Genomic DNA, 11,158 nt, shown 5'->3' on the forward strand with positions numbered 1-11,158 from the left:
ATACTGGTGCTTGCAGGCTTCCTTCCAGTGCTATGTGGATTGAGGGGACACCCCCCTCCTATGCAGTCTTCAGTTCCAGAGACTCAGAGCCCCTCTCCCTTAAGTGCAGGTGAAGCTAAATGATCCACCTCTTCCCCAGGGCAGATAGCCAGCACACAGCCCCTCAGCTGCCTCAGCCACACTCTCATTAGCCTGAGGCCAGAGTAGCAGAACTGGTTTTCTGTCTGGACTGCCTACAAGACCATCTTTTACTCTCAGTCTGGTGATTTAGCGCTTTCCTTCACAGTGTGAGGTATTTAATGCCTATTTTATCATTCCAACCCTGTGGGAAATTAGCCAAACTGAGGCAAGAGGGACTATAGCCCTACATCCTGTAAGAAACGTGAACACATGGTAACTAGTGTGGGCCCAGGACATTCGAGCTGCCATTACTCTGTCGTGAGTTGTCCTAGTACTATTTCTGTAAACTGTTCAACCTGCTATAAAAAGCTACCACCAATCAAATGGCTTATAAATAGTAGAAACTTTTCTCATAGTTACAGAGATTAAGGAATTTAACGTTAAGGTACCAACTTCAGTGACTGGTAAGGGCCTGTTTTCTGTTCACAGAAGTCTATGACCCCTTACTCTGGTCATAGAAACCTCATGACTTCTTTACCCTGGTCCATAGAAATAGACTGAAGGTAACGTCTCCTTAAAACATTTCATTGGGACTCATGATTTCCATGCCTGGATTTTTTTAAAGGGTACAGATATTTAGTCTGTTCCCACAGTACCTGACTGTATATAGCATTATCATCAGCTGAAGTGTAGTCTATTGCTATTTTTTATAACTTATTGAAAATCAGTTTTAAAGTTTTCAAAAAAAAAAAAAAAACTGTGACTGTGACCTTCTCTGTAGCCAAGGCTAGCCTTAAACTCACTATGTAGCCCAGACTGGCTTTGAACTTCTTTTCCTCCTGCTTTAGCCTCCCAAATGCTAGGAGAACAGGCATATAAGTACCACTACATCTGACCTTCAAAAAAAAAAAAAGGAAAGAAACAGAAATATCAAGAATGTTTTTATCAAATCACTTATCTCTTTATAAAAAGAGTTTTACTCTAAAAGACTGAAGAGTGTGTGTGTGTGTGTGTGTGTTGTGATTTTAAATTATATTTCTTAGTTTAAAAAAAATGTCTAGACATTGGAAAGATTACACAGAGGGATTACAGAGGACTTCTTAGGGACTAAGAGCACTTGCTGCTCTTCCAGACGACCAAGTTTGGGTTTCAGCACTCCTATGAGGCAGCTCACAACTGCCTGTGACTTCAAATCAAAGAATCTGATGTCCTCTTCTGGCCATTTCAGATACCTGCACTGTGTGTGTGTGTGTGTGTGTGTGTGTGTGTGTGTGTGTGTGTGTGTTGTGCATGTCTGTGTGTGTGTCTCTCTGTGTGAAAGCACACAGAGAGACACACATACACACTCATAATTAAAACTAAAATAACTTTTAAAATGTATCTATAGCGTCTGAAATATGCAGTTGGCCCCACAGCATTCAGATATGAAAGTCAACATGCTTTTGCTGAAACAAGTTCCTATGAGTATGAACACTAAGAAAAAGAGAACATTGTGTTCGCCTGGTCTCTGCGATGAATACAGTTGATTTATAGCTAATAATGAGTTGGTATGTGTAGTATCTCCCAAAATGTGAGGAACAGAACAGTTTTACAAGAGCATCCACCAGTGCTGACTAACGTCTGCCATTTGGTCGGGCTGTTTTATTCGCCCTGTGATAGCTCACTCATTCATCTGTGTTAGCATGTACCATGTAGACTATTCACAGATATTGAGATACAAGAGGCTGGAGGGCATCTACCCAGCACCCCACTTAGCCCAGGAATGGAGCAGTAACATTATGTGACGAGCCACCAATCGCATCACTCAAAAGGCTGAGCAGGACAATCATGAGTGAGCCCAGGCTATATGGTCAAACCTCATCACAAATAAAATGTCAACAAATAAATAGAAGTCGAGTGGTAAATAAAAGTTTACCTCATGTAAAGAAATCACTAGCAGAAAAGTTTTCCAGTGGCCCACCTCTCATACATTTGCTTTTATTCCTTTGCTTTAATGAGACAAGCTTAAAGGAATGCCAGTACAATTAGGTGTTTAAAGAAATGCTTCAATATATTCACTCGCAAGGGAGACCGTAGACGTTCCCAGCAGTGCAGTGTTTTACCCAGTCTCCCTTTTGTTGAGATAGTAAATGTGTGGTAGGAACTTGGCTTTCCCTTGAGTCAGGAGGTCACCTCAGGCTCAGCTCCAGCAGCAAAGTACAAGGGCCCATACCAGAGCTTCCAGAGGCTGCTGTTAATTTTCTCCAAGTGATGACTGCCCAGCCCGGTCCATGAACGCGGGAGCCATTGCTTAAAGGAAAAAGTTCAACTTGTTTGATTTCCTGAGAAACCCGGCAAAGTAACTGTCTCCCTTTCTCTGTGGGGAAAAAAAAAAAAACACATGGAGGTCTAGTTGGATCAGTTTGCTTGTAAAATTCAGACCTATACACTTGAGCATTTTTGCCTCTCTTAAAAATTCTTATTTTGGTGTGGGGGGGTGGGTGGAGAGAGAGAGAGAGAGAGAGAGAGAGAGAGAGAGAGAGAGAGAGAGGAGGAAGAGAGAGGAGGAAGAGAGAGGAAGAAGAGAGGGGGAAGAGGGAAAGGGAGAGGGAGAGGGAGAGGGAGGGGGGAGAGGGGGAGAGAGAGAGAGAGAGAGAGAGAGAGAGAGAGAGAGAGAGAGAGAGAGAGAGATCAACAAAGGGAAAAAAGATCTACTGGCTTTCAGGTGTCTTTGAATGTCTGCATGCTCGGTTTGGATTCTCTCTGTGTCTCCTTCATCCCGTTCTCTTTCTTGTCTAATCTCCACCCAAGGCTCTATAGGAGAGTCTCTGTGACTCATCATCCGAGGGCTCAGCGTATTTAGACCATCATCTAATGGTGTAAACAAATCTACTCACCCAGTCTCAGTCTCGGTCATCATCCGCCTCCCGGAAGTTGTTTGATTCCTAGTAAGGGAGATTATCCATTCACATGGAAATTACTTTGGGTCAGCTTCCTAGGCAATGGAATCTTAGGCATTTTCTCATTGAGGAGGAACAAGTACCTAATGGAAATGAAGCTGTGTTTGTGAGAACTGGATCTGTGTTTCAAACTTCTTCTCTGTCTTGTGTTTCAAACTTCAGCCCTGTCTTGAAAAGGTGGCTTGGAATAAAGGACAGGAATATAGCTAGAATTGCCTGTTGCGTGATAAAGTCAAGCCCTTAGCTTAGCTTGCAAAGAAAAATATATTTTTTTAAATAAAGGTCAAAGATTTGATAAATGGTTCAAGCTGTGATTGGACTTCGGTTTTGATCTCATGTCCTGCTGACCTTTCAATGATCTCTCCTCCCCATTTTAGCAACCCCTCATTCAGCACCCCTCATTCAGCACCCCTCATTCAGCACCCCTCATTCAGCACCCCTTATTCAACACCCCTTATTCAGCAGTCCACTTGTTCCTTACTCGCCATATTTCCCGCCTGTATGACTCATATCTGAAACAAATCTCAGGAAATTCTGCAATTAATTTGAGTTAGACAGGAAGTTTCCCTGCTCCCAATCTGGCTGTTTTTCTGAAGTTCTGTCCTGAAGGCAGGAGTGGGACCACTCCTGTGAAGGGTACCAGACTTCAAACCTGCCTCATCTCTCCCTGCTTGCCACTCCCTCACTAGAATCCACCAGGTAAGGAAATGTTGTACATACTGCAGTGTACCCAGAGGACATACGAATGCAGCCTCCACAGCCTGGCTTCTCCCACAAATGTCCCAACTGCAAGCCTTTGGCTTTTCTATTGACCCCACCTTGAAGAAAGAGGAAGTCTGCTCTTCCAAAAAACAATGCCCTTTGAAGAAACTCGAAGGATAGCTAAAGGATAGTAGTGACAGCCGGTATTTCAGCTGAAATGCTGGCTTAGTGCTTCCAAATTTGCAGGTGTCATTCTTAGAACTGTCAAAATAAGGTAATCTTTTATTTTGACACAGTCCTACTGGGACAAATGCAAGCATCTTGTGACTGTACCTGAGGCACCGCCCAGCTCTCTCCCTCTCCTTTCAGTGCACTTGTCTGTCTGTACACAGGTATTGATGCAGCAACATGGGGAGGTATACTGTGTTTCTTATGACTTGGCTATATGTTGGCGGTCCCTGTTAACTTTTAAATTCTTAGTTATTTAGTGCTGAATATCAAACTTAGGGCCTTGCAAATGCTAGGTGAACTAGATAGATAGATAGATAGATAGATAGATAGATAGATAGATAGATAGATAACCACTCCTATATATGGTGGAGGACATTTATTGTAGATATGAGGAAGAGCATGGCTAGAGGCATCTGGAAGGGTCCAGAGTGTAAATGGCCCTGAACCAGACAATGTGAGGAGCAGAGCCAGGAGAGAGGGGAGAGCCAGAGACCAGCAGACCAAGAGACTGAAGGGTAAAGGGTAAACTAAACAGGGCTGGAGAGCCAAAATGGTTGGCTTACATAGGGAAGGGCAGCTAGGGGAAGGATAGCCGAGCCCCCGAGCTTGAGAAGTTTAAGGTAAAGGCCTGGGTATGACAACCATACCCTGTAACTGTAAGGGGTGAGGGGTGTTGGAGGACCTAGCAGCCATGTCTGCTTCGATATGATAAAGAGACGTCTCAGTTAGTCATGTGTTCCAGGTTTGACAGCTAACACTAAACACTTGCTTTCCCAATCATCAGCCCAGATCCCACTGATAACGTCTAAAATGTTTAAATAAATGTATTTTTTTAGTTTAAAACCTTGGAGTAGAGCCATAATATATGCACTAACGTTGCCCTATGACATAGTATCTGCTGAAATGACTTAATTTTATCTATGTGTATGAGTGTATGTATTTGATAGGCATGTGGCACCTGTGTGTGTGTGTGTGTGTGTGTATGTATGTGTGGTATGTGGTGTGAGTGGGCTGCGTTCACTTGAGTGTGTGTGCACACATACTCATGTGCACACATGTGGAAGCCAGAGCTGGATATCAGGAGTTTCCCTCATCTCTCTCTGCCTTGCTACCATGAGACAGGATCTCTCACTAAACCAGAAGCTCACCACGTATGCTAGGCTGGTTGGCCAGCACACTCCAGGATCAATGGTTTCCTGCCCACAAGGAGTTGCAGCATCTTTAGTCATGCTTGGATTCTAGGCATAAGGGCTATGGCACTCATGTTTGCGGAGCAAGTACTCTTACCTGTCTTATCTACTCAGGCCACCAGTTTTAACTTTTCACTTATCTGTTTATATATATTTATAAATGTAATTATATTTATATAATTATATATTATAGTATTATATAATGCTATAATATTATATGTGTATTATAATTTATTATAGTGTAGTATATTATATAATATTTATAGACAATATTATATAATATGTACTATATATCTAATATATATTTATATTGTTTATTTATATTTAATATGTATATATGTATATATATACATATGACTTTTTGTCCTAGGTATACTAATATCACTTGTTTTCTATGATTCATTAAACTTTAAATAAACCAGTTCGTGTGTTAAAGGATGAGAGACAGCAGGAAGAAAACACCTTGTCCTTTTCATCTTCCAACATTGTCTATTGGAAAGATAGCAATACCTCTTAAGCTGAAAAGTTTCTGTTTGTTTCTTTTTTTGAGACAGGGTCTTACTATGTAACCTTGGTTGGCCTGGAATTTGCTATATAGATCAGGCTGGCCTTGAACTCACAGAGTTCCTTCTGCCTCTGCTTCCTGAGTGCTGGAATTAAAAGTATGTACTACCAGGAAATCACCCCCCCCCCTTTCTCTCTCCACTGAAAATAGATTTTTTCTCTCATTTAATACATCTCAACCACAGTCTTTCCTTCCCTAATTCTCCCAGCTCCCCACCATCTCCCGTCCCCCTCAGATCCACTCTCCTCTGTTTCCCTTCAGACCAGAGCAGGCCTCCAAGATGGTCACCATATAGCTTTTATCGGAATCATGAAATTGGAAGTGGTGTTAGGCATTTGAGTCCTGTAGCTTACAAAAGGACTGTGTGTCCTGTAACTCAATGTTTTATGATAATCCTTGTTCTCCTTAAGCAATGAGTATCTTGTGATTGTAGAAAAAGAATCACATGTAAAATAATTGAAATCAGAACATCTATTTGATGGATGAGTTCTTGGGAGAACATGTGCAATAAATTTTGGATGTCTGACTCCTCTTATCCAATAAAGACTATGGTAACTTACCTTAAACATTATATTAGTTTCCCTGGGGCAGAATGTTTAAATAATATATTCCCTACAGGTAGCCACTATAACTGTTTCCTGTCTTGCTTTCCAAAAACAGTCCATGAATTTATGATGGTTTGTGTAATATGTCCAACTGTGTATCCTGCCCTTGTACGTATACCTCTGTGGGTATTTCCTAGACAAAGCCGATGACACACATATATTTTTACCTCTTAAGGGAATTAACAGGAAAAATATTTTGTTGTCTCTAAACAAAACCCATGGAATCTATTTGCCTCTTATTAGAAGCAGACTTCATATCTGCAATAGAGAGAAAAATATAAAACATTTGCTTTTTTTAAAAAATCCTTCTTTTTACAAAAAGTACTTGGTAATTTTCTCCTTCTGTTGTGTGTGTCATTCTTAACACAGAGGCCACAACAATCACCTCTCTATTGTTCCAGTTTTAGATTGAGTGCTGTTAAAGTGAACAAGACTTCTGTTTCCAAAATGGACTCCTTCCTTGGCCTGTATAAAAGCCAATTCCAGGTACATTGAAGAAGACGTAGAATGTTTGGCAATACAAATATATTCAATGAAGAGCTTCTAATTATCATGAGGTGTGCTGTAAGGAGGACAGAACAGAAAATATCTGCTGTCTATGTCATCAACACTGTCCAGTATACAGAGATGGCAACCAGGAAAAAAACAAAAAACAAAACACCCACCCATCAGTAAGAAAGAGTCAGTTACAAAAAAGGAAAAAGGCTGGAGCTGCTGCTTCACCAAAAAGGAAATTCAGATTGCCAATAAACATGAAAAGATGTTCAGCCTTATTAGTAATAAAGAAAATATGCATTAAACCAGTAGAGATACCATTGTACACCCACCTGATTGGCAAAAACCGCGGTCTGACTACATGAAGTTCTGGCAAGGATGTGGAGAACAGGATATTTCGTACACTGCTTGTGGGAGTATAAATTGGTAAAGACCACACTGGAAAACATTTCAACATCATTTGATAAACTAGGATGTTCTATGAACCCTGTGACCTAGTGATTTGGCTCGTAAGCATCCCCCCCCCCCTCAAAAGACACATGTGCAACCAGAAACATAGATCTGGGATACAGAAGGCAGAACTGCTCAACTGCAAACAGGCCAGAAGCTGGTCAGCAATAGACTAAGTGATGATGTTGTAAGAGACTTGCTCAAGTCTGTGATAGCCAACAAATAAAATACATGAACTAAACTAGGCAAAAGAACACAGAGTTTCCAAACATAATATAGAACAGGAGAACACACAATGGTAGATACAGGAGGCTTCTGTTTATATAAAGTTTAAAAGGAATACGAGAGGAGCCAATGGATTTTCCTCAGAGATATATATCAGAAAAGTGATGACACCGAAACCCCAGTAGATGATATCTCTCCTGGTCAGGACTGTGGTTATTCCAAGGCCTCCAGGGCAGACCCTCACAGGACACCAGGCAATGGTTATCACCTGAGTGTTTGCTTTATAATTCTTTGATAAGTTGTAAATCTTTTTAAAGTTATACAGAGGGATGTTTACAATAATTATTTAAGAGATAAAGAGAGGTCTGCCCCAAATGCCCCCAGCTAAAGCAAGCTATCTAAGGACAGTTATTAAAGGGGTTGGCGCTGCTCTCCCTTGTCACACCCAGTGGTGTCGGCAGAAGCTTCCTAAAGTCTTAGGTAAACCAGTTGTTCATGCCCTTCTCTGCCCAACAAAAACAACCCCAGCCTCAGAAGTGGTCCTTTTGAGCCAGTGAAGACTCACCTGATGGAGGTCAGGGCAGGAGGGTTGGCATTTACAGAGATTGGCACAGTTTTTGCTTACTGATGTGTTCACATTAGCCAAGCTAATCCAAGAGGAAGAAGCCACATAGACATGGGCCGGAGCCATAGCCAATGTATACCCTGCATTTGCCATTTATAAGACATGCCCAACCAGCCATAAAGTGCCTAACTACAAGATTTCTTGTAATGAGAAAAGCAATGGCCCCCACCTCAGCCCTTCCATTTAACTGTATATGTAACACTGCATAATATCTGGTAGATTCTCACATAACAAGAGTTCACTGTTTCATGAACACAAACCAACATCTTCCTGACCTAGGAAAGCACTTTGGGACTCACTTGGGGCTACAAAGAACTTCTTTATGCCCATTGAAAACTGTCCCAGGAATTTAAAAGATTTCCCTGTTGGCACTCCTGTGGGCTGTGACAGAGAGGGTTTCAAGGGCAGCTTCAGGACTTCGTATTGTCTGAGAGCACCCCTGTTGACTTTGGCATGGCAAAAGGTCTTGGATGCAGAAAGGTATCCCAAGCCTGCTGTCAGCGGAACCTAATTTACACCCTGTGAAGACTGAGGGTGGCCTGTTGGGAGTTGTTTTTTCCCATGGCCGAGGGATTCATGGGAATGCTGTTTGGACACGTCTCAGGTGATATATGCTGTCATCTTTTTCTTTTCCATTTACAATACAAAGCTTTTACAGTGGTAAACGGGCTGGACTTTCAGCTAAGGAACAATGAATGTGTGTTAATGACATTCAAATTGCTATCCTTTACAATCAGCCCCTAGGAAATGTCCCCATTATGTTTATGCCAACGTTGGTATAAGCCACACACTGGTGGCTGTATTGCCTGTGTGCTATCTGGTGATGTCCATGTTTCAAGTGGAGAATTTGTCCTGGGTTTCTTTTAGACCTGACAGTCCAAAAGACTGTGAGTTAAAATCTTTCAGGACAGTCTTAAGATTGTCAAGACAGGGTACATGATGGCTTTTATAAAGCACAGGATAGCTTTTAAAAACAAAGAAAAATCCACAGTTATAATTCAAGTCCCTTCCCATTGTAAAATGTTGTGGCTCTGGTAGTGTTTATTTCTCATAATGGCAACAAATGCGGGTGCCAGGCACACAATCCCGTGTTCCCGTTGAGCAGCAGCCCTGGGTAACACTGGATAAGCAGCTGTTTACTGAGCCATATGAACATACCTGAACTGTTATTAAGTAAGTGTTATTGTTTCTGACAGTTATAAGTCAGTAAATATGGTCCACAGCCATGTAAATGACTAAAGAAAACTGTTCTTTTCACTGTGGGAGTTAACAGTTCAGGATAGTTTATGTTTCTCTACGTGGGTAGTGGATAGTTTCTCTATGTGGCTATGTACCGTTTCTCTATGAAGACCAAAAGTTGTTCTTTTCATTTTAGTTTCACAAAAACAAGTATATCCATCAGAAACTTAAAGTGAGGGAAGTTGAATTCACCCTGCTGTGCACTTAAAGGATTCCTCTTGACTATATCTGCAAGAGATTCCTTGTCTGGGGGGAGAGGGTGGTCAACTCTGTGATGGGATGCCAAGTCACCTCTTAGGTAAAAGAATGTGGGCTAGATAGAAGCTTTCCTGGAGGGAAGAGGGAGACCCCCACTCTGGTACTCATTGGAAGGAAACACAAAGATGAGAATGGAGAAAAATGGAAATATTTAAGGACTTTTCCCTTAATTCTTTCTGCATTTTCTTAAGGCTGTGGGCCTGGAGAGCTCTTTCCCTGTTCTTGGTCTAATCCAGTGCTTAAACTTGCCTGGATTTCCTTTGGGTATTCAAACTACTTCCCACAGTCCTAAGTATGCAGAGTTCTTGCCTAACCTCATGCCTCTGCGCCTGGCGTTTTCCAGACTTGGGATGCCCTTGCCCTCGCCCCAGCTCCTGTCATACCTCAGACTCACCCACCCTTTAAGAGACCTCTGTGAACCTGGATGCCTCTCTCTTCCTTGGTACTCAGGCAATTGTTTTGATCCTGTTGCTTTGGGTTTTGAGAGGTTTGTTCAATTGTTTGCTTGTTTTAAAGATTTTGTCATGGTGGTGGTTGTTGCTCTTTTGCGTGTTTGTGGTGAATGCCTGTCATAGGTACCACCTGAGTGTCAGAAGAAAAGTGTCAGACCCCCTTAAACTGGAGTTACAGGAGGTCATAAGCCGTCTGATATGGGGGCCAGGAACTGAACCTGGGTCCTCTGCAAGAGCAAGGGCTCCTGACCACAGAGCTATCTGTTTAGTCCCTAGCCCTGTTTTTTTTGACCTCACAGATTATTTCACTTTGTACTTTATCATGAGAGGTTATGGTTTGCCACTGCTCCCCAGGCATGTGAGGTCCTGTCAAACAGGGATTTCTATCTTGTTTATTGTATTTGAAGCCCTTTCATCTGGACTCACTAACCACAGTATAATAGATGATCAATAAAGGTTAATGGCACAGCCTGTTGTCATCCAATCCCCGACCATCTTTAGCATACACAATTAAAACTAGTGACTTCATGTCTTTTGCTCCAAAATTTGAGTAAAAAATTTAATGTGTGTGCTCTTCTTACAACTGTAAGGACTAGTTATTTAACGTGAACAGTTGTCGGTAAGCAGCAATTAGGTTAGAGGAGTAAGTGCCTGTGTGTGAGGATGCACTGTGTGCTGTGTGCTGTGTGCAGTGTACATGTGGTGCGTGCATGAGAGTGTGCAGGTACATATCCCTGCTCTCTTCCTCCCTCCCTCTCTCCCTCCCACCTCTTCTCTCTCTCTCTGCCTTATTCTCTTAAGAAAGGATCTCTCACTCAACCAGATTGTATCATTAGGTTCTGCTGGCTGGTCAGGAGCTCCCAGGATTTACTTATCAGTAATTCCTAATGGTGTAGTTACAGGCCTCCCCAGATTGGATATTTGATATGGATGCTGGAGATTCAAATTTAAGTTGTCATGATTACACAGAACACATTCTTAAATACTGAGCATCTCCCATACACACACACACACCATACATATACATATACATATACATATACATATACATATACATATACA

General features: G+C 41.9%; 1 protein-coding gene and 1 long non-coding RNA gene across 4 annotated transcripts in view; one reads left to right on the forward strand and one right to left on the reverse strand.

The window, feature by feature from the left end:
- Palld (palladin, cytoskeletal associated protein) overlaps positions 1-11,158 on the forward strand; it is a 391,437-nt gene that overhangs the window by 272,932 nt on the left and 107,347 nt on the right. The gene's annotated exons all lie outside the window — the stretch shown is intronic.
- LOC114612726 lies at positions 2,082-7,197 on the reverse strand. The gene is made up of 3 exons (XR_003710078.1): positions 7,180-7,197; positions 2,997-3,044; positions 2,082-2,476 (listed from the first exon to the last, which is right to left on the reverse strand). It is a non-coding gene; the product is annotated as an uncharacterized LOC114612726 (long non-coding RNA).

Source organism: Grammomys surdaster, unplaced genomic scaffold, assembly GCF_004785775.1.
Source record: "Grammomys surdaster isolate TR1022 unplaced genomic scaffold, NIH_TR_1.0 126182, whole genome shotgun sequence".
Lineage (NCBI taxonomy): Eukaryota > Metazoa > Chordata > Mammalia > Rodentia > Muridae > Grammomys > Grammomys surdaster.